This window comes from Tenrec ecaudatus, chromosome X (genome assembly GCF_050624435.1).
Source record: "Tenrec ecaudatus isolate mTenEca1 chromosome X, mTenEca1.hap1, whole genome shotgun sequence".
In the NCBI taxonomy this organism is placed as follows: Eukaryota; Metazoa; Chordata; class Mammalia; order Afrosoricida; family Tenrecidae; genus Tenrec; species Tenrec ecaudatus.
In genome coordinates, this window is record NC_134548.1 from 26,495,195 (window position 1) to 26,517,039 (window position 21,845).

Sequence of the window (21,845 nt, forward strand, 5' to 3'; positions counted from 1 at the left end):
CCTCAGTGTTGTGCATTTTATTTGGCAACTCTCTATAGGAATTCTGGGGAACCCTGGTGAAGCCCTGGTGGCAGAGTGGGTGACCTGCTGGGCTACTTGCCACAATGTCTGTAGTTCAAAACCCTTAGCCACGCCACCAGAGAAAGACCAGGCTTTGTATCCCATAAAGAGTTACAGTGGCAGACACCCACATGGGCTGTTCAATCCTATCCACACTCCATAGAAGTGAGAATCTGAAAAACTAACTCACAACGATACTACAAGACAGGATAAAACTGCCCCCGTGGGTTTCCCAGACTATTAACCTTTCAGGAATAGAAAGCCTCGTCTTTCTTTTGCAGAGTAGCATGGAGATTCAAACTGCTGCCCTTGAAATGCTCAATGCACTGCACCACCAATGCATGTGGGATTCTATCCGTTAGAGTTCTCCAGGTCTCCTTTAAGCGGTTTGGTTTGCAGAAAGAATTTCTGTCGCTCTCTCTCTGTCCGTCACAGGAAGTGACCATTTCCAGGTACTTTAGCTTTCCTATCGTGGCTTTTGCTCCCGCCCCCCACTCCCACGTAATACACTGTACAATCACGCATAGCAATGAAAGGAGCATTTTTGCTGATGGTTCTCTGGGAAGAATGTTTCCCAAAGTGCAGTGTGCTCTTCTTCAGAGGGGCAGAACACAGGGTTACCCATTAGGGTATAAGGGTCCCAGGAGGGACACCTGGCCTGAGACAGCGGGCATGGGAGCGGGGGTTCCATGAAACCGGAAATGAGGCTTAGCCTTTGAACCACGTACATTCCTGTTCTTGAATTGAACATCCCGGGCCGCCATACTGCTATTGAACATCCGGGTCTCCGGAAATTTCATTGAACATCCGGGGCTCCGGAACTTTCATTGAACATCCGGGGCTCCGGAACTTTCATTGAACATCCGGGGCTCCGGAACTTTCATTGAACATCCGGGGCTCCGGAACTTTCATTGAACATCCGGGGCTCCGGAACTTTCATTGAACATCCGGGGCTCCGGAACTTTCATTGAACATCCGCGGCTCCCGTACTTCCATTGATAATCCTGGGCTCCGTACTTCCATTGATAATCCTGGGCTCCGTAATTCCATTGACAGTGTATAGACATTTATTAACTTCCATTGAACATCCCAGGCTCTAGGAGTTTGAAAGGTTTGTCCCATTACTCTCCTTCCCTTTAGCCTAGAGTGTTGGCATCTCTGTCTCCGCGTGTTTCTGACGATTTTTCCACTGATCCGCCTGCAGACTGTCTCACCATGTCCGGAGCAGAAGGCCGTGTCGCTGACCAAGCTGACTTGCTTCCAAGCCTGTCCAGCAGCCCAGAAGAGATGTCTGGAGCGGAGGCGGAGAACGCAGGGTCCTCAGAGGGGGAACAGGGGGTCCAAGATCGGCGCCCACCCGACCACACTAACGCCGAGAGTCAAGGTACAGATCCCGTACTCTTGAGAGAAGACAGCGTCGTGGAAAGCCTAGAGGGACTTGAGAACTTATCGCTGAGTGATGAAAACCGCTCAGATGGGCCTGAGGAGGAAGGGCAGGGGGAGGAGGAGTATGAAGCTGAAGGGCTGGCTGAGGGGTGTTTTCAGTACATTGAGACTGACCAGGTCCCGTGTGTATCTGATCAGGATCGAGCCCTGGAGCAGTGGGTGACCTCAGAAACATCCCCACTACCCCAGCCTCGCTGGCAAGTGCTTTCTGCCCTCCGTGATCGCCAGCTGGGTTCGAGACCCCACTTTGTCTCTGAGGCCCGCGGGGCGAGAGCTTTTTTGCAGCGCTTCCAACTGCAGCATGAGCTTGTGGGTCATTTCGGTTGTGTCAATTCCGTGTACTTTAACCAGCGTGGCACCTTGCTGGCCAGTTCCAGTGACGATCTGAGGGTGCTGGTGTGGGATTGGGCACGTGGGAAGCAGGTACTGAACTATAACAGTGGCCACAGAGCCAATGTCTTTCAGGCCAAGTTCCTCCCCAACTCTGATGACTCTCTTATAGCCACGTGTGGCCGTGATGGGCAAGTACTAATCGCAGAGCTGGCCTCCATGCCGTATTACGAAATAACCAGGCATGTGGCCCAGCACAGGGGAGCCGCCCACAATTTGGCCATGGAACCAGACTCCCCTTACAGGTTCCTGAGTTCCGGTGAAGATGGCATGGTCTTCACCATTGATCTCAGATTACGACTGCCGGCCTCTCCAGTGGTGGTTGTAAGAGACAGGGAGAGCAAAGTAGGGCTGTACAGCATTTATGTGAACCCTGCCGATGCCAATCAGTTCGCCGTGGCTGGAAGAGATCAGTTTGTTAGGATTTATGACCAGAGAAAGATTAACCCGATTGTGAATAATGGTGTCCTCAAGAAATTTTGCCCCCATCATTTGCTTGGCAATCAAACAACGTGTATCACTTGCGTGGTGTATAGCCATGATGGCACAGAGCTCCTTGCTACTTACAATGATGATGATATTTACCTCTTTAATTCCTATGACAGTGAAGGAGCCCAGTATGTTAAGAGATACAAGGGCCACAGGAATAGCGCCACAGTGAAGGGGGTCAATTTCTATGGGCCCCAAAGTGAGTTTATAATGAGTGGTAGTGATTGCGGGCACATCTTTTTCTGGGAGAAATCATCCTGCCAGATAGTCCAGTTCCTGGAAGGAGACAGCGCAGGGTCGAATTGCCTGGAGCCCCATCCTTACCTACCTGTGCTGGCGTCCAGTGGCCTAGACCATGAAGTCAAAGTCTGGGCGCCCACAGGAGAAGGTGCCAGTGATCTCAGTGGGTTAAACACGGTAATTAAGAATAACAAGGTGGCACGAGATCGTGACAGCCTGAACAACAGCAACGTGTTTGATACCCACATACTTTGGTTCATCATGAGACATCTCTCAGACAGGGGTCATCCCCGTCCCTGGGGAGGTGCTGGTATTGGAAGCGCGGCTGAAGGAAGGGAAGATTCATCCAACACCTCAGATTCATCCGAAGAAGAGGGGAACCAGGAGCCAGAGCCATGCGTGCCTTCATAAAGACACCATCTTTTCTCCATCTAGATGTCAACTTCCAGGCAGTGGACTTTGAAATTCCACTACACTAATAGATTTTTGCCTTTTGTCTTCTATCCATTTTCTAAAAGTTACAGTAAAGACCATCTCTCCTTTCTCTTCCCTAATATTTTCCTTCTTGATTCCCTTCATTTTACATGGTTTCTTACTCCTGATGCAAATATATAATCAGTTGATACGCCTTTTTTTTCCATCGCCTGTCCTCTCATGGATGAGTACTAAAAGTGCGAAATTTTTAAGAAAAATGTAGAACTTCATTGGCTCTGCCTTTTCTCAAATTCTGGAAACCATCGGTTTTAAAATTCATCTTAAGTTGTTGATTTAAAGCTTAATTTGACTTTAATGGCAGTTGATCCAAGAATTGCAGAAAAACGTTTACGCTATATTAATAAAGTAACACATGGTTTTGCTCATTGAGTACTTACACTACTCCATTCATAAATAACAGGCACACACACACAGTGTCAATCATTCGCACCCATGCTAAAGGTGAATCAATAATTTCCTTAACCAGATGATTCATTTTCCTGAGCTAAATAGCTAGGAAGTTTTTAGGTTTATAATTTATGTTTCCGTTGGTTAATACTGATTACTCTTAATACATTGTATGTAACTAGAAGATAAATATGATGCAATCACATTGCTTAGACTTTTGATGCTCTTTATGTTTTATTACTGAAAGTACACATAGAAATACTTCCCAGTCAGTGCCCTTGGGAACTTTATTTCCTATAAACGTCCCTATTGTTAGAAAACATACAACTGGATTAACTTGAAAGGCAACTTGCTGTAGCAATATGCGATTGTTGATGCTTAGATAAAGCTGTTTGCTATCTTTGATAGAAAAAAAATTTCCACTAGGCATGCAAGCATTGCTTGAAAGTGTTAAGCTTTTATGTTGTAAAATTGCTAAGTTAGCAGTTAATATTGTGTAACTATTGGGACCATTTTTTGTAAATGCTGGGTACTGGCTAACACAAGAGCTGTTCAATAATAATCATTTGTTGTTTGTCCTTGGTGATTGTGTCATTGAATGTGGAAGCTGACCTTCTCTTAACACCCCTGAACACACCTTTCTTTGCAGAGAATTTCTTGGGAAAGAGGACATAATAAAATTTCTTAGGCCTTGACAAAGACTTCTATCTGATAATATATGCTATGGGTCCTACGTAACAACCCTTGGGAGTGGGTGGGGAATTTTCTTAATAAAATTAGGCAGGCACTGGGACAAAATAGAACCTAACCAAAATCCTTACTCAAAGAGATGCTACTCCCTGGGAGCCTTGAGTATTCCCTATCCTGGGGGTTGAACATTGTGTTGAACAAAACACCATGAGAAGACAAACTAGAATCCCATACAACGTAGCAGTGCCATGAAGCAATCACGGAGAACCATCATTTGGGACTTCTGCTGACAACTGGGTGGCAGGTACATATTATGTTCAGTTCTCTTTCATCTGTTGCTGGGAAGGCAGCTGGCCTCCGATGGGTGTGTTCTGTGTCATTGAAGCTAAGCAAGACTTCAGAGTTCCTGACAGGGTCACAAATTTCTTAGTCAACAGGAGATCTGGAAGACAGAGGGCAGAGTAGTAGATACTGGGAAGACTGTCAACAGCTGCTGCTCCTGCAACACTGCTGCTTAGATGGTGGCTCCCCTTGGTTGTGTGCGCTGAAGGAGGGTCCCCCAATTACATGACAAATCTCCACACTCCTTCATAGGGTCCTACAGCTTCACCAGCAGCATAAGAAAGGGCTCACTTCTCATACCCTTTAGGCATCAAGTCAATTCTGACACACACAGTGAACTTGCATATGATTTTGGAGGCTGTAAAACAGAAGCAAAGCGCTTTCTCTATATCCTTGCAGTTATAAGTACAATGCTCAGCATACAGCACTACCAGGGCTCCTTTTACTCCTGCAGAAAACTGATGTCACCATAGTTGGAGCCTTGGAGTTAGCAGTGACTTCCCTTGGTTCCAGGTAGTCCTCCTTGGTTTCAGCTTGCTCCTGCATGCCTCACTTTGCCCCTGTTTATGACTACTCTGCCAATCTCAGCCCCTAGTTGCTCAAGCAAAGCCCAAAGCCTTACAAAAGCTAAGTATCAAGGTCCCTCAATTTTATATGATCAGGTGTGTCAACTGAAAGCAAATCTCACCTTAGATGGGACAAGGTAGATGCAAAACTTTTTCGGTAGGGGGATGGTGGTGAGGATTTGATGACGAGGCATCCCTTCAAACCTAGGATGTGCAAGCATTTCAAAATCAAATGGGTGTTATAGTCAGAAGGGAGGAGAGGCTCCCTGGAGGACAAGGAATTGATGTGAGGGTTCTGAAAGGGAACATGTGTGCAGGCACAAACACACACACTGACTCATGGTGAATATTCTCCGGAAGAGCTGATCAAAGGACACATGCTGCTGTTTAGCGATTGTTCTGGATTCAAGGTAAGTACAGGTGAGGACCCAGTAGGGGGAATAGAACTAAAAGCAATCCACTACCTGCTGTGGAGTCCATTCCCACACATAGGAACCGTATACTGTAGGACAGGGCAGCAGTGCGCCTATGGATTTTAGAGCCCGTAAGTGGATCAGATTAAGAAGCCTGTTGTTTTCTGGCAGATTATCTGGTGGCTTCGAAAAGCTGAACTTATGGTTAGCAGACAAATGTCTAACCAAATCTGATCCATAAAAAGCAGACTTAAGAAATGAGCAATTGTGAGCACTTGCTCTTTCTTTTCTTGAAGTCCCTTGCTAAATGTGTATCACCACCAGTGTTAGTTTTTCTGATTGAAACCTGAGCAATATAACTCAACCACAGCTCCTTTGAGCCCAGTAAGATTCAAGATCCCTTGGATAGTTTCTCATTTGAAGGAGTGAAAGACCTCCAAAAGGTGGGGTTAAAATGATCCTATAACATAGTAGTTCTGTGTTGGGCTGTGATGCTCCTGGTCAGCAGTTTGAAACCAGTAGCTGCTCCAAGGGAAAAGGGCCTCTCTACTCCGGTAAACACAGGCCAGGTAAACCCTGCCCTATGGGGTCCCTGTGAGTGGAAACCAACTCAGTAGCAGTGAGTGAGATTGCCATCTAGTCATTTTTAATTCAGACCCAATGAGGCCAAGGGAAACTGCCTCACAGGCTGCCCAAGGCAGGAAGAAAAAATAATTGGCATAGTATTCAGATGGAAGCAGTAGCCTTTTTCATGGATATCTTCATGGAAACAGACTGTCACACCTTTGCCCTACTGAGCAGCTGGCAGAGTCTAACATCTGACCTATCAGTTAGCAGCTACATCCTTAAGCACAGCATCTCCCAGGTGTCCTAGGTTAATATACACACTTGGTTGGTGCCATCATGTCAGTGCTGACTCATAGCGACCCTAGTGCAGCGGAGTGGTGTTCCCGCACCGTCCTCGCCATCCTTACTGAGTTATAGCTCATTGTTGCAGCCACTGTGTCACTGCATCTCATTGAGAGGCCTTCCTCTTTCTTGGTCACTCTTCCAGACTTGATGTCCTCTTCCATGCTAACACGTCCAAAGTACACGAGATGTAGACTCCCCATCCTTACCTCTAAGTAGCATTCTGGCTGTATTTCTTCCAAGACAAATTTGTGTTCCTGGTAGTCCAAGGCACGTGTGACATCCTTCACAAGCACCAAAATGCGAAGGCGTCAGTTCTTCCTTATTTATTGTCCAGCTCTCATTTGCATATGAGGTGATCAAAAAATCCATGGTTTGGGTCAGGAGCACTCCAGTTCTCATATACAGGTATATACAGACAGAAATAATTAATTGGAAGGGTAGTTATGATTATGGTTTGAAAGCCATCTGGGATCTATTAGAAGCTGATGTAATTGCTACAACTTCAATTCATGCAAATAACTGGACTATTAACATATAAAAGAGCAATAATACATAACTGCCAGGGTTCCTGAAGATGGTACGTGATACCCCAGAAAAGCATGCATCTCTAGTTGAAAATTTTCAACACCCATTGTCTTCATTCCTTATACAATCAGTATAGAACAAATCTGTGTAGGCCTTCATGGACTTTATGTAAATCAAAATTATGCACACAAGTTGTCTGCATAAGCCTGTGACAGATGCCAAATTCTATTTGAAAAGACGTCTTCTGGTAGCCGGTCCTTAAAAGGCAGGTGTGCTAAAGAAACATTAAATAAAGACCCTTACCTCACTCCATACACAAGAATGAACTCAAACTGGATCACAGAACTTGAGGTAAAGCCCAAACATTTAGGGTCATTAATGAGGGAATTGGGACAAGCCTGAGAAACTTGACACGGGGTTATCAGAAATAGGGAAAGATACAAATACAGGAGTCAAAAATAGAGAAGTGGGACATATGAAGATAAATCACCTGTGTACATCAAAAAAATCTGACCAAGAGAGTAATAAGAGCCCACGGACTGGGAAAACATCTTTAGCATCTTTAGCAATGTCACTTTAGCAATGTCACAAAGGCCTTATTACTAAAATCTACAATACTCTCCTAGCTTAAAACAAGAAAAAAATATAAATGTCCACTGAGGAGGTGGGCAAAGACCTGAACAGAAGGTTCACAGGGGCAGAAATCTGAATGGCCAATAAACATATCAGAAAATGTTCCATATGTCCAGCCATAAGAGAAATGCAAATTAAAACAACTATGAGATACCACCTAACACCCTCAAAGAGAGCCCAATTAAAAAAAATCAGAAAGTAACAAGTGTTGGAGGGGCTATGAGGAGTTAAGAACTCTTGTCCACTGGTGGTGGACTTATAGGTATGTGTAGTCATTATATAAATTGATTTGGCGATATCTAAAACCGATGGAGATTGAGCTACCATAAGACCCAGCAATCCCCCTACTGGGCATATACACAACAGAGGCAAGAAACAAACCATGGCCCGACATCTGTGCTCCAATGTTCATTTCAGCAGAGTTCACAATTGCACGGAGTTGGAAAAAAAACACAATTTTCCATTAACAGTCTAATGGATAAAAGAAAAACCACGGTATATAATGGAGTACTATGTGTCCCTCAATAGCAGCGATGGAAAAATGAAGCACATTGCCACATGGGAAGAACTGGAGTAAATCATGCGAAGTAAACTAAGTCAAGTACAAAAGGACAAGTACAACATGAATCCACTACAGAAAGATTAAAAAGAAAAAAAGGGGGGGGGCTATAGGGGAAAAGCTATTATATACATACATCCCTGGGGTGAGGTCCAGCAACTATGGCAGCCAATCCAGGGATACATATGGTAGCTAACTAATTAAAAGTGGGAAATAAAGAGAAAATTAAAAAGACATGGGTAGGGGGGGAGCAGGGCACTTAGCCACCCAAGGGGAGAGTATTGTTTCCATCTGCACAGGAGAGAGAGGGGGAGAGAGAGAGAAAGAGAGAGAGAGAGAGAGAGAGAGAGAGAGAGAGAGAGAGAGAGAGAGAGAGAGAGAGAGAGAGAGAGAGAGCGAGAGCGAGCGAGCGAGAGAGAGAGATCAGGCTTCAACCTGATGCACCAAGTCATAAATACAACATACCGGCATGCACCAGGGAACCAATACAGAGGTCTGCAGGGCCTGCCCCAATCCCAACTATGTGGAACACCACCCCCCCTCAGAAGAATGCACTTCAGAGGACAGAACTGGGACTATGTCTTGGGGAAACGGGCACATCATATTACAGAACATTAGAGAAACGCAAAGGGATGGAAAGGGAGGAGAGGACATCCTGGCTCACCAAGCCCCGAGGACGATGTTCCTGCTCAGAGAAGACATGTACTAGGTGAACCATAGGGCTGACCCCACCACAGGACACAGCGGCCCTCACTGAACCATGATGCTGCAAGGCACAGCACTGGAGACGGTAGGAATAGTGCATGGTCTGTCCCCATCATGCTGGGGCTAGGCACTGGGGTCATGCAGCAGAGCAGCAGGGGTTGCTGAGTAATGAAACCCCTGGGATTACCAAAAATAGACTGGAGACAGAGTGTGGCACCCCACTGTTGTTATTTTGCTTTTGTTGCTGTTATTGTATTATTGGTTTTGACTTCATTTGTTGTTTTATTTGGTTTTACCTGGATTTTGCACTTATTAATATATCTGTATATCTCTCTAGATAAGATAGGCGGGATAAATAATTCATAGATGAAATGAATGTGACCAACAGTTCCAGGGGGATACTAGAGAAAGGGAGGTGGGATAAAGGAAGAGGGTGGGGGAAAACAAATTGAGGGCAAGGGAACAACAAGTGAACTAAAATTTATGGAAGGAAGGCCGTAGGATGGCTAGTGTGGCTTAATCAAGGTTAATGTAGCAGCGAGGAATTACTAAATACAAATGAAGACCAAACATGATGGTGGAATAAGAGCAACATAAAAGTAAACAGAGGAAAGAACCAGGAGGCAAAGGACATTTATAGAGGACTAAATACAGGCATGTACATACATATAGAGAGAGGGGAATAGAACTATGTACTCCTATCTATATGTTAAGAATTAAGTTTGCAGATAGGCATTGTGCCTCTACTCAAGTATTTCCCTCAACATGAGAACACTTCGTTCTAACAATCCGGTAGTCTCTGATGATCACCTTCCTGACAAGATCGCTAAAGACAACATGGGTGCATAAGCAAATGTGGTGAAGAAAGCTGATGGTTCCCGGCTATCGAAAGATATAGCATGCGGGATCTTAAAGGCTTGAAGTTAATCAAGCGGCCATATAGATCAGAAGCAATAAAGCCCACATGGAAGAAGCCCACCAGCCTGTGTGATCATGAGGTGTGGATGGGATCAGGTATTAGGCATCTAAGGACCAAACCAAAACCATACCCAAAGTGAATGGTTGTGGGGGGTGGGAGGCATGGAGTGGAGTCCCAATGCCCATCTGTAGACAATTGGACATCCCCTCACAGAGTGGTCACAGGGAATAGATGAGCCAGTCAGGGCACCAATGAAACACACAACTTTCCTCTAGTTCTTTGGTGCTTCCTTCACCTCACTGTGATGATGTCATTCCAGCTGCTACAGATAAGAGCCCTCAATACAGGGAATCCAGGATAAATAAATCCCGCATGGCCAACAATGAGACTAGAGATACCAGGAGGATTAGGGGAAAGTGGGGGGAAGAAAAGGGGAATTGACCAAAGGGATCAGCCTATAACCCCTTCCCAGGAGGACAAAAAATGGAAAAATTGGTGAGGGGCGATGGATAATGATGAAAATTATGAAAATAATAATCTATAACTTTTCAAGGGTTCATGAGTTAGGGAGGGTAGGGGCAGGAAGGGGAAGAAATGGGGAGCTGATATCAGGGGCTCAAATAATAAAAGAATGCTTTGAAAATGATAACGACATCATATGTGCAAATGTGCTTGACACACTGGATGAATGCTTGGATTTTGATGAGATGTAAGCGCCCCCAATATAAGTATTTTTTTAAAAAATGAGCTTATAGAAAAACAATAGTGAAGAGGCATGAAATTAATCATAATGAAGCCTAGTTGCTAAATGGCAAGCTATATCATTGGGGGAGCATTCTGATAGACCAAGCGTGACTTTTAGCGGTGCTTACTCTACCCTATAGTGAATCAAAGGCATAATGCAGTACATTTACCTGAGGCTGAAACTTAACCATCTTTTGATCAACTGCAATGAAACTTACTATTTCAGTGTGCCTGGCCTCGATAGGCAGGAACAGTGAGTTCAAGTTCTCAGGCCCTTAGAGAACACTTATTTTATGTTTCTCTGAGGGACGGTGAAAATTTAGAGATAAGAGCATGGCCCTAGGAGTTCACAAGGAACCTGAAATAGATGAACCTCCTGTATGCTGTCCCGCTGCTTCTTTTAACATACAATACCAATTTCATAAAAACAATTTTTTGTTTTGTTTATTGTATATCCCAAGATATTTTGGGGAACTGGTTGTACAGTGGTTGTACCTTGGGCTCCTAATTACAACGTGTGCAGTTGAAAACGACCAAGCGGCTCTGTGGAAGAAAGACAGGGCTCTCTACTCATATATAGATACCGCCTCAGAAACTCATGGGGTTAAGAGATACCCTGTCCTACTGGCTCATTATAAATCTGCATCACCTTGATGGAAGTGAGCTTGGTTTGGTATTTAATATTCTTTATTATTTATCTTTCCATGGGTATGATGATTGAAACAAATGTACAAATGTGCTTGACACAATGCATGTTTGTATGGATTGTGTTTGGATGAGTCCCCAATAAAATGTTTAAATTTAAAAAAAAAAGAAATTCTGAAAATTAAAAAATATGTAATGACCTCAGTGTTGTGTATTTTATTTGGCAACTCTCTATGGAATTCTGGAGGAGCCCTGGTGGCAGAGTGGATGACGTGTTGGAATACTTGCCACAATGTTTGTAGTTCAAAACCCTTAGACACTCCACCAGAGAATGATGAGTATTTCTATCCCATAAAGAGTTATAGTGACAGACATCCACATGGGCGGTTCCATCCTATAGATTCCATAGAAGTGGGAATCTATGAAAAACAAACTGACAACGACTCTACAGGACAGGGTAGAACTGCCTCTGCATCTTTCTTTTGCAGAGTAGCGCGGAGATTTAAACGGCAGATCTTGACATGCTTGACGCACTGCACCACCAAAACATCTGGGATTCTATCCGCTCGGGTTCTTGAGGTCTCCTTAAAGCGGTTTGGTTTGCAGAAAGCATTTCTGTCTCTCTGTCTGTCTCTCTCCGTGCCAGGGAGTGACCATTTCCAGGTACTTGAGCTTTCCATTCATGGCTTTTGCCCCCTCTCCACACCCCAAGTAATACACTGCAAAATCCTTCAGAGCAATGAAAGGAGCATTTTTGTTGAATGTTTCCCAAAGTGCAGTGTGCTCGTCTTCAGAGGGGCAGAACACATGGTTGCCCATTAGGGTACGAGGGTCCCAGGAGGGACACCTGGAATGGGAGAGTGGGTGAGGGAGCGGGGGTCCCAAGAAATCGGGACGGGGCTTAGCCTTTGAACCACGTGCGTTCCCATTCTTAAATTGAACATCCCGGGCCCCCGTACTGTTATTGAACATCCGGGTCTCCCCTATGTCCATTGAACATCCTGGGCTCCCGTACTTCGATTGAACATCCGGGACCTCATACTTCCCATGAACGTTGAGGTTCCTGAACTTCTATTGAACATCTGAGGCTCCAGGAGTTTCAAAAGGTTTGTCCCATTACTCTCCTTCCCTTTAGCCTAGTGTGTTGGCATCTCTGTGCCTCCTTGAGTCTCTGACGATGTAGTGTGTTGGCATATCTGTGTCTCCGCGTGTTTCTGACGATTTTTCCACTGACCCCCCCGCAGACTGTCTCACCATGTCCGGAGCAGAAGGCCGTGTCGCTGACCAAGCTGACTTGCTTGGAAACCTGACCAACAGGCCAGAAGAGATGTCTGGAGCGGAGGCGGCGAGCGCAGGGTCCCCAGAGGGGGAACCGGGGGCCCACGATCAGTGCCCACCGGACCACACCAACGCCGAGAGTCAAGGTACAGGTCCTGTACCCTCCAGAGACGACAGCGTCGTGGAAAGCCTAGAGAGACTTGAGAACTTATCGCTGAGTGATGAAAACCGCTCAGATGGGCCTGAGGAGGAAGGGCAGGGGGAGGAGGAGGAGTATGAAGCCGAAGGTCTGGCTGAGGCGTGTTTTCAGTGCATTGAGACCAACCAGGTCCAGTATTTATCTGATCAGGATCGGGCCCTGGAGGAATGGGTGACCTCAGAAACATTCCCACTGCCCCGACCTCGCTGGCAAGTGCTTTCTGCCCTCCGTGATCGCCAGCTGGGTTCGAGACCCCGCTTTGCCTCTGAGGCCTGCGGTGCGAGAGCCTTTTTGCAGCGCTTCCAACTGCAGCATGAGCTTGTGGGTCATTTCGGTTGTGTCAATTCCGTGTACTTTAACAAGCGTGGTACCTTGTTGGCCAGTTCCAGTGACGACCTGAGGGTGCTGGTGTGGGATTGGGCACGTGGGAAGCAGGTACTGAACTATAACAGTGGCCACAGAGCCAATGTCTTTCAGGCCAAGTTCCTCCCCAATTCTGTTGATTCTGTTATAGCCACGTGTGGCCGTGATGGGCAAGTCCGCATCGGGGAGCTGGCTGCCTTGCCGTATTACGAAATAACCAGGCGTGTGGCCCAGCACGGGGGAGCCGCCCACAAGTTGGCCATGGAGCCAGACTCCCCCTATAAGTTCCTGAGTTCCGGTGAAGATGGCATTGTCTACACCATTGATCTCAGATTACGAATGCCGGCCTCTCCAGTGGTGGTTGTGAAGGAGAGGGAGAGCAAAGTAGGGCTGTACAGCATTTATGTGAACCCTGCCGATGCCAATCAGTTCGCCGTGGCTGGAAGAGATCAGTTTGTTAGGATTTATGACCAGAGAAAGATTAACCCGATTGTGAATAATGGTGTCCTCAAGAAATTTTGCCCCCATCATTTGCTTGGCAATCAAACAACGTGTATCACTTGCGTGGTGTATAGCCATGATGGCACAGAGCTCCTTGCTACTTACAACGATGATGATATTTACCTCTTTAATTCCTATGACAGTGAAGGAGCCCAGTATGTTAAGAGATACAAGGGCCACAGGAATAGCGCCACAGTGAAGGGGGTCAATTTCTATGGGCCCCAAAGTGAGTTTATAATGAGTGGTAGTGATTGCGGGCACATTTTTTTCTGGGAGAAATCATCCTGCCAGATAGTCCAGTTCCTGGAAGGAGACAGCGCAGGGTCGAATTGCCTGGAGCCCCATCCTTACCTACCTGTGCTAGCGTCCAGTGGCCTAGACCATGACGTCAAGGTCTGGGCCCCCACAGGGGACGGTGCCAGTGATCTCAGTGGGTTAAACACGGTAATTAAGAATAACAAGGTGGCACGAGATCGTGACAGCCTGAACAACAGCAACGTGTTTGATACCCACATACTTTGGTTCATCATGAGACATCTCTCAGAGAGGGGTCATCCCCGTCCCTGGGGAGGTGCTGGTATTGGAGGCGCGGCTGAAGGAAGGGAAGATTCATCCAGCACCTCAGATTCATCCGAAGAAGAGGGGAACCAGGAGCCAGAGCCGTGCGTGACTTCATAAAGACATCATCTTATATCCATCTAGATGTCAACTTCCAGGCAATGGACTTTGAAATTCCACTACATTAATAGAAATTTTGCCTTTTGTCTTCTATCAATTTTCTAAAAGTTACAGTAAAGACCATCTCTCCTTTCTCTTTCCTCATATCTTCCTCCTGATGCAAATGTATCAGCAGTTGATAGCTTTTTTTCCATTGCCTGTCCTCTCATGTTTGACTACTAAAATTGCGTAATTTTTTCAGAAAAATGTAAAACCTCATTGGCTCTGCCTTTTCGTACATTCTGGAAACCATCAGTTTTAAAATTCATCAAGTTGTTGATTTAAAGCTTAATTTGATTTTAATGGAAGTTGATCCAACAGTTGCAGAAATAAGTTTACACTATATTAATATAGTATACTAATACTTTACTAATAAAGTAACACATGGTTTTGCTCCTTGAGTACTTATACTTCTCCATAGACATAAAGTATGTGCACGAATGCATGTCAATCACTTGCACCCTTGCCAAAAGGTGCGTAAATAGTTTCTTTAACTAGATAACTCATTCTCCTGAGCTAAGTAGCTTGGAAGTTTATAGGTTTATAACTTATGTTTCCATGGCTTAATACTGATTACTCTGAATACATTGTGGGTAATTAGAAGTTAAATTTGATGTAATCGCATGGCTTACACTTTCAATGTTCTTTATGTTTTATTACTGAAAGTACACATAGAAATACTTCCCAAAGGGTTCCCTTGTGACCTTCATCTCCTATGAGCATCCCTATTGTTAGAAAACGTACAACTGGATTAATTTGAAAGACAACTTGTTGTGAAATATGCGGTTGTTGATGCTTAGATAAAGCTTTTTACCTTTGAGAGAAAAAAATTCCACTAGACATCCATGCATTGCCTGAAAGTGTTGTTAAGTTTTTATGTTGTTAAATTGCTCAATTATCAGTTAAATTAATTCTGTGCAACTATTAGGCCCGTTTTATGTACATACTGGATGCTGACTCTCTCAAGAACTGTTCAATAATAATCATTTGTTGTCTTGCCCACGGTGTTTGTGTCTTGAATGTGGAAACTGCTCTTCCCTTAACACCCCTGAACACACCTTTATTTGCAGAGAATTATTGGAAAAAGGGCATAATTAAATTTCTTAGTCCCTGACAATAACTTCTATATGATAATATATGAAATGGGTCCCACGTCACGTCCCTTGGGAGTGGGTGGGTGACTTTCTTGATAAGATTATGCAGGCATTGAATGAAAGAGAACCTAAACAAAGTTCTTAATCACTGAGATATTACTTCCAGGTAGCCTCTAGTATTACCTTCCCTGGGGCCCGAACATTGGGTTGGAGCAAACTCCCCTGAGAAGACAAACGAGAATCCCATACAACCTCGCAGTACTGTGAAGCAGTCACAGAGAACCATCATTTGGGACTCCTCTTTACACCTGGGTGGGAGGGAACAATAGCAGGTACATAATAATCACTCAGTTCTCTCTCACCTGTTGCTGGGAAGGCAGCTGACTTCAGGTGGGTGTGTTCTGTGTCAGTGCAGCTAAGCAAGACTTCAGAGTTCCTGACAGGGTCAGAAATTGCTTAGTCAACAGGAGAGCTGGAAGACAGAGGGCAGAGTAGTAGATACTGGGAAGACTGTCAACAGCTGCTGCTCCTGCAACACTGCTGCTTAGATGGTGGCTCCCCTTGGTTGTGTGCGCTGAAGGAGGGTCCCCCAATTACATGATAAATCTCCACATTCCTTCATAGGGTCCTACAGCTTCACCAGCAGCATAAGAGGGAAGGCTCATTTCTCATACCCTTTAGGCATCAAGTCAATTCTGACACACACAGTGAACTTACATATGATCTTGGAGGTTGTAAAACATAGAAGCAAAGCACTTTCTCTATATCCTTGCAGTTATAAGTACGATGCTCAGCATACATCGCTACCGGGGCTCCTATTTCTCCTGCAGAAAACTGATGTCACCATAGTTGGAGCCTTGGAGTTAGCAGTGACTTCCCTTGGTTCCAGATATTCCTCCTGGATTTCTTCTTGCCCTTGCATGCTCCACTTTGCCGCTGTTCGTGACTGCCCTGCCAATCCCAGGCTCTAGTTGCTGAAGCAAAGCCCAAAGCCTTACAAAAGCTAGGTAAAAAGATCCCACAATTCTATAAGAACAGGTATACCAACTGAAAGCAAATCTCAACTTAGATGGGACAAGGTAGGTGCAACGCTCTTGCGGTTGGGACATGCTGGTGAGGGTTTGATGACGAGGCATCCTTTCAAACCTAGAATGTGCAAGCATTTCAAAATCAAATGGGTGTTATAGTCAGAAGGGAGGAGAGGCTCCCTGGGGAACAAGGAATTGATGTGAGGGTCCTGCAAGGGAACATGTGTGCAGGCACAAACGCACACACTGACTCATGGTGAATATTCTCCGGAACAGCTGATTAAAGGACACATGCTGCTGTTTAGCGCTTGTTTCGGATTCAAGTTAAGTACAGGTGAGGACCCTGTAGGGAGAATAGAACCAAAACCAACCCACTACCTGCTGTGGAGTCCATTGCAACTCACAAGAATCACCTACTCTAGGACAGGGCAGCAGTGCCTCTGTGGGTTTGCCAGCCCGTACGTGGATCAGATTAAGAAGCCTGTTGTTTTCTGGCAGAATATCTGGTGGCTTCGAAAAGCTGAACTTATGGTTAGCAGACAAATGTCTAACCAAATCTGATCCAGAAAAAGCAGACTTAAGAAATGAGCAATTGTGAGCACTTGCTCTTTCTTTCCTTGAAGTCCCTTCCTAAATGTGTATCACCACCAGTGTTAGTTTTTCTGATTGAAACCTGAGCAATATAACTCAACCACAGCTCCTTTGAGCCCAGTAAGATTCAAGATCCCTTGGATAGTTTCTCATTTGAAGGAGTGAAAGACCTCCAAATGGTGAGATTGAAGTGATCCTATAACATAGTAGTTCCGTGTTGGGCTGTGATGCTCCTGGTCAGCAGTTTGAAACCAGTAGCTGCTCCAAGGGAAAAGGGCCTCTCTACTCCGGTAAACACAGGCCAGGTAAACCCTGCCCTATGGGGTCCCTGTGAGTGGAAACCAACTCAGTAGCAGTGAGTGAGATTGCCATCTAGTTATTTCTGAATCAGAGACTGAATGAGGCCAAGGGAAACTGCCTCACAGGCTGTCCAAGGCAGGAAGAAAGAATAATTGGCACAGTATTTGGATGGAAGCAGTAGCCTTTTTCATGGATATCTTCATGGAAACAGACTGTCACATCTTTGCCCTACTGGGCAGCTGGCAGCGTCTAACGGCCTACCTTTCAGGTAACAGCTGCATTCTTTTTTTTTTTAATATTTTATTAGGGGCTCATACAACTCGTATCACAATCCATGCATGTACATACATCAATTGTATAAAGTACATCTGTACATTCTTTGTCCTAATCATTTTCTTGTTTTACATTTTATTACGGGCTCATACAACTCATCACAATCCACAAATATACATACATCAATTGTATAAAGCACATCCATACATTCTTTTTTTTAACAATTTATTGGGGCTGATACAATTCCTTTCACAGTTCATACATATACATACATCAATTGTATAAAGCACATCTGTACAGTCTTTGCCCTAATCATTTTTTTCTCTTTTCTTCTTTTACATTTTATTAGGGACTCAAACAACTCTTACCACAATCCATACATATACATACATCAATTGTATAAAGCACATCCATACATTCCCTGCCCCAATCATTCTCAAGGCATTTGCTCTCCACTTAAGCCCCTTGCATCAGGTCCTCTTTTTTTCCCCCCCTCCCTCCCCTTTCCCCCCTCCCTCATATGCCCTTGGTAATTTATACCTCGTTATTTTGTCATATCTTGCCCTATCCGGGGTCTCCCTTCCCCCCTTCTCTGCTGTCCCTCTCCCAGGGAAGAGGTCAGAAAACATTTTATTAGGGGCTCATATAACTCATCACAATCCATGCATATACATACATCAATTGTACAAAGCACATCTGTACATTCTTTGCCCTAATCATTTTCTTTTTTTACACTTTATTAGGGGCTCATACAACTCTTATCACAATCCACACATATACATACATCAATTGTATAAAGCACATCCATACATTCTTTGCCCTAATCACTCTCAAAGCATTTGCTCTCCACTTAAGCCCTCTACACTAAGTCCTCTTTTTCTTTAACCCTCCCTCCCCGCTCCCCCTTCCTCATGAGCCCTTGATAATCCACAGATTGTTATTTTGTCATATCTTGCCCTATCCAGAGTCTCCCTTCCCCCCCTTCTCTGCCGTCCATCTCCCAGGGAGGAGGAGGTCACATGTGGATCCTTGTAATCAGTTCCCCCTTTCCAACCCACTCACCCTCCACTCTCCCAGCCTCGCCCCTCACACCAGGGTGGAATATACCTTCAGGACTAGGGGTGTGAAAGGCAAGCAGCTGCATTCTTAAGCACGGCACGCCCCGGCACTCCTAGGTTAATATACACACTTGGTGCCATCGTGTCAGTGTCGATGCATAGTGACCCTAGTGCAGCGGAGTGGTGCTCCCGCACCGTCCTCGCCATCCTTACTGAGTTACAGCTCATTGTTGCAGTCACTGTGCCACTGCATCTCTTTGAGAGGCCTTCCTCTTTCTTGGTGACTCTTCCAGACTTGATGTCCTCCTCCATGCTAACACGTCCAAAGTACACGAGATGTAGACTCCCCATCATCACCTCTAAGTAGCAGTCTGGCTTTATTTCTTCCAGGAAAAATTTGTGTTCCTGGTAGTCCAAGGCATGTGTGACATCCTTCACAAGCACCAAAATACGAAGGCGTCAGTTCTTCCTGATTTATTGTCCAGCTCTCATTTGCATACGAGGTTATTGAAAAGTGCCATGGTTTGGGTCAGGAGCACCCCAGTTCTCATAAAGCATTATATATGTAGGCTAAAATAATTAATTGGAAGAGTAGTTATGCCTATAGTTGGAAAGCAATCTGGGATCCATTAGAAGCTGATGTAATTGCTACAACTTTACTTCGTGCAAATACCTGGCCTATTAACACATAAGAGAGCAGTAGTACATAACTGCCTGGCTTCCAGAAGATGGTAGGTGAAGCCCCCGAAAAGCCTGCACCTCCAGATGAAAATTTTCAACACCAATTTTCTTCATTCCAGTATAGAATTGGTATAGGACTAATCTGTGTAGGCCTTCATGGCCTTTATGTAATATCAAAATTGTGTGCACAAATTGTCTGCATAAACCTGTGACAGATGCCAAACTATTTTAAAAAGAACTCTTCTGGCAGCAAGTCCTTAAAAGGACAGGTGTGGAGAAAGGGTAGGGAAAAGGCATGGAAAGTATTCATACTGGAACCTAATTGCTAAATGGTAAGGCACACCATTGGGGAACATTTTGATAGCCCAAGAGTGACTTTCAGCTGTGCTTCGTCTATCCTGTAGTGAATCAAAGGCAAAATGCAGTATACTTACCCGAGGCTAAATCTCAGTCATCTTAGATGAAACTTCCTGTTTCAGCATGCCTGGCCTTGAGAGGCCAGAACATTGAGATTTCGTTCTTGACCCCTTAGAGAAGACTGACTTTCTGTTTCTTTGAGGGTTGGTGAATGTTCAGAGATAAGTGTATGGCCCTTGGAGTTCACAAGGAACCCCAATTAGACAAACCTCCTGTATCCTGTCCTGCTGTTTCATTGCATATACAATGCTTAGTATTCTTTCCTCAAGTTAGCAATTTCTTTTCCAGTAAACATGTTAGGTAAGCAGCTCGCTACAGAAATCAGGAACACATCTACCATCTAGGGTATATCAAATGTAATTCCACAAGTGTTCGGACTAAAAACAATGTTCAAAAGGAGGTGGGCACACACGTTTGAAGAAGTAAGCCATAGTTTTCCATCTGGTGATCTAAGAGGAGGCAATGTGGTGCTCCAATAGAACTGGATCCAACTGAGGGGATCTCCGGCATCATTGTTTGGTTCAGAGCCATTCACTTGCTATCACTGGCAGTAGACATTGGGAGCAGATATCTGGAATCCTTCCTCGCCTGTAAGCGCTACTTTCAGGTGAGTAGGCCCCTGAGCACTATGAGGGCGGTTGTCTGTGGTCTGACCTCCTATGGGCAACCCAAAGGGAGCGCTGTGTGAGCACAGCTTAGCCTCCTGAAATGGAAGTTCAGGGCTCTCAGGAGACCAAAGAAACCCTGATGGCAGAGGGGAGAAAGCGCTCAGCTCCCAACTGAACAATCAGACGTTTCTGCCCACCAGGCACTCCGTGGGAGAAAGATGTGTCAGTCTGCTTCTGCATCACTTTAGAAACTCTATGGGGGCACTTTGACTCGGTCCTAAAGGGTTGCTCTGGGTTAGCATCAACTCAAAGAGAATATATTTTTGGGGCTGTGGCTGGAGCAAACAAATAACAAAAATATACATGGATTGGAATTAACATGAAAACATATATTTTATTCAGATTTAGTACAATGGGTTCAGCACTTCTAGTTGCAGCTTCATATGGATCTGGTTCTCATTCTTTGGGTTTTGTAGGCTCCACTTATTTTTGGATGCATGCTGAGTAACTTTCAGTACTTGTGACCTTTGGAGAATATTTTCTTTTATCATTTCTCTATTTTGTTTGATGGTGTGTTCCTGCTAAGTTGCTTCTAATACAAGTTCAATAAAATGTGAGAATTGAAATAAACATGAAAAATCTAAAGGAAAGCATTTAGTGAATTCTTCAAAGAAAGACGTTTTCTTAAAGATAGGCATACATGTAACCAAACCCAATTTTAAAACCCACCCCCTGCCATCATGTCGATTTGGAGTCCATGCTGTACAATCAGCCCTGCACAGCCATTTTCATTCAAGCACTCCCCGCTGAGCACACCTAGCACAAGTCTTGTGTCCTGAGTGAAATTTGATACCCATCTTTAGAGCAAAGCTCCAGTGACAGTCAGGTTTGGGTTGGTTGGAGGTTATTTAGCTGGGCAGTGTGTAAAAATGATGAGTGGAAGAAAGTCTTTTGAGAAGTTTTGCTCTTGCAATAATAAAGCATATTGAGGAAGACAACATAAGTGGTAGTAGATATGAGATAGAGAATGTGGTGTTATATTTTCTTTGCTTTTTAAAAATAGATACCATGCAGCAACATTTATGTGGACAGTGGCTCTGTAAGTGCAAGAAATGAATGTGAGGCAGAAAGTCACAGGCCAACACAAGATTCAAGTCCTTGGGAAGTTGTGCACTCTACTCCAGTGGAGAAATGGCCTGCACTAGGGTCAAGAGACGGAACCCTGGTGGCATTGAGGTCACTTGTTTGGATTTTAACCTCCAGACCATCATTTGAAGCCACCAGCCACACTGTGGCAGAAGGATGAGACTTTCTACTCCTGTAAGAGTCCCAGTCTCAGAAACTCACAGCGGCAGTTGTACTCAGTCCTATAATGTTACTCTGATTCAGAATTGACTTGTTGGCAGTGAGTGAGTGAGTGAGTGAGTGAGTGAGTGAGTGAGTGAGTGAGTGAGTGAGTGAGTCAGTGTGTTTGAAGTTCAGGCGACACAAAATGAATTCAGAGGGAGGTAAGTAGAGAGAATTGGTGATGGGAAGAGGAGCCTGATAAAATTCTTTGGACTTTTTTTCTTGTGAAA

The 21,845-nt window shown here is 44.8% G+C and overlaps 2 pseudogenes; both read left to right on the plus strand.

Annotated features, from left to right (window-relative positions):
• The first annotated feature begins 1,275 nt into the window (after positions 1-1,275).
• On the plus strand, positions 1,276-3,036 carry LOC142433234 (DDB1- and CUL4-associated factor 8 pseudogene; annotated as a pseudogene).
• Positions 3,037-12,415: 9,379 nt separating this feature from the next.
• On the plus strand, positions 12,416-14,179 carry LOC142433236 (DDB1- and CUL4-associated factor 8 pseudogene; annotated as a pseudogene).
• Positions 14,180-21,845: the final 7,666 nt, after the last annotated feature.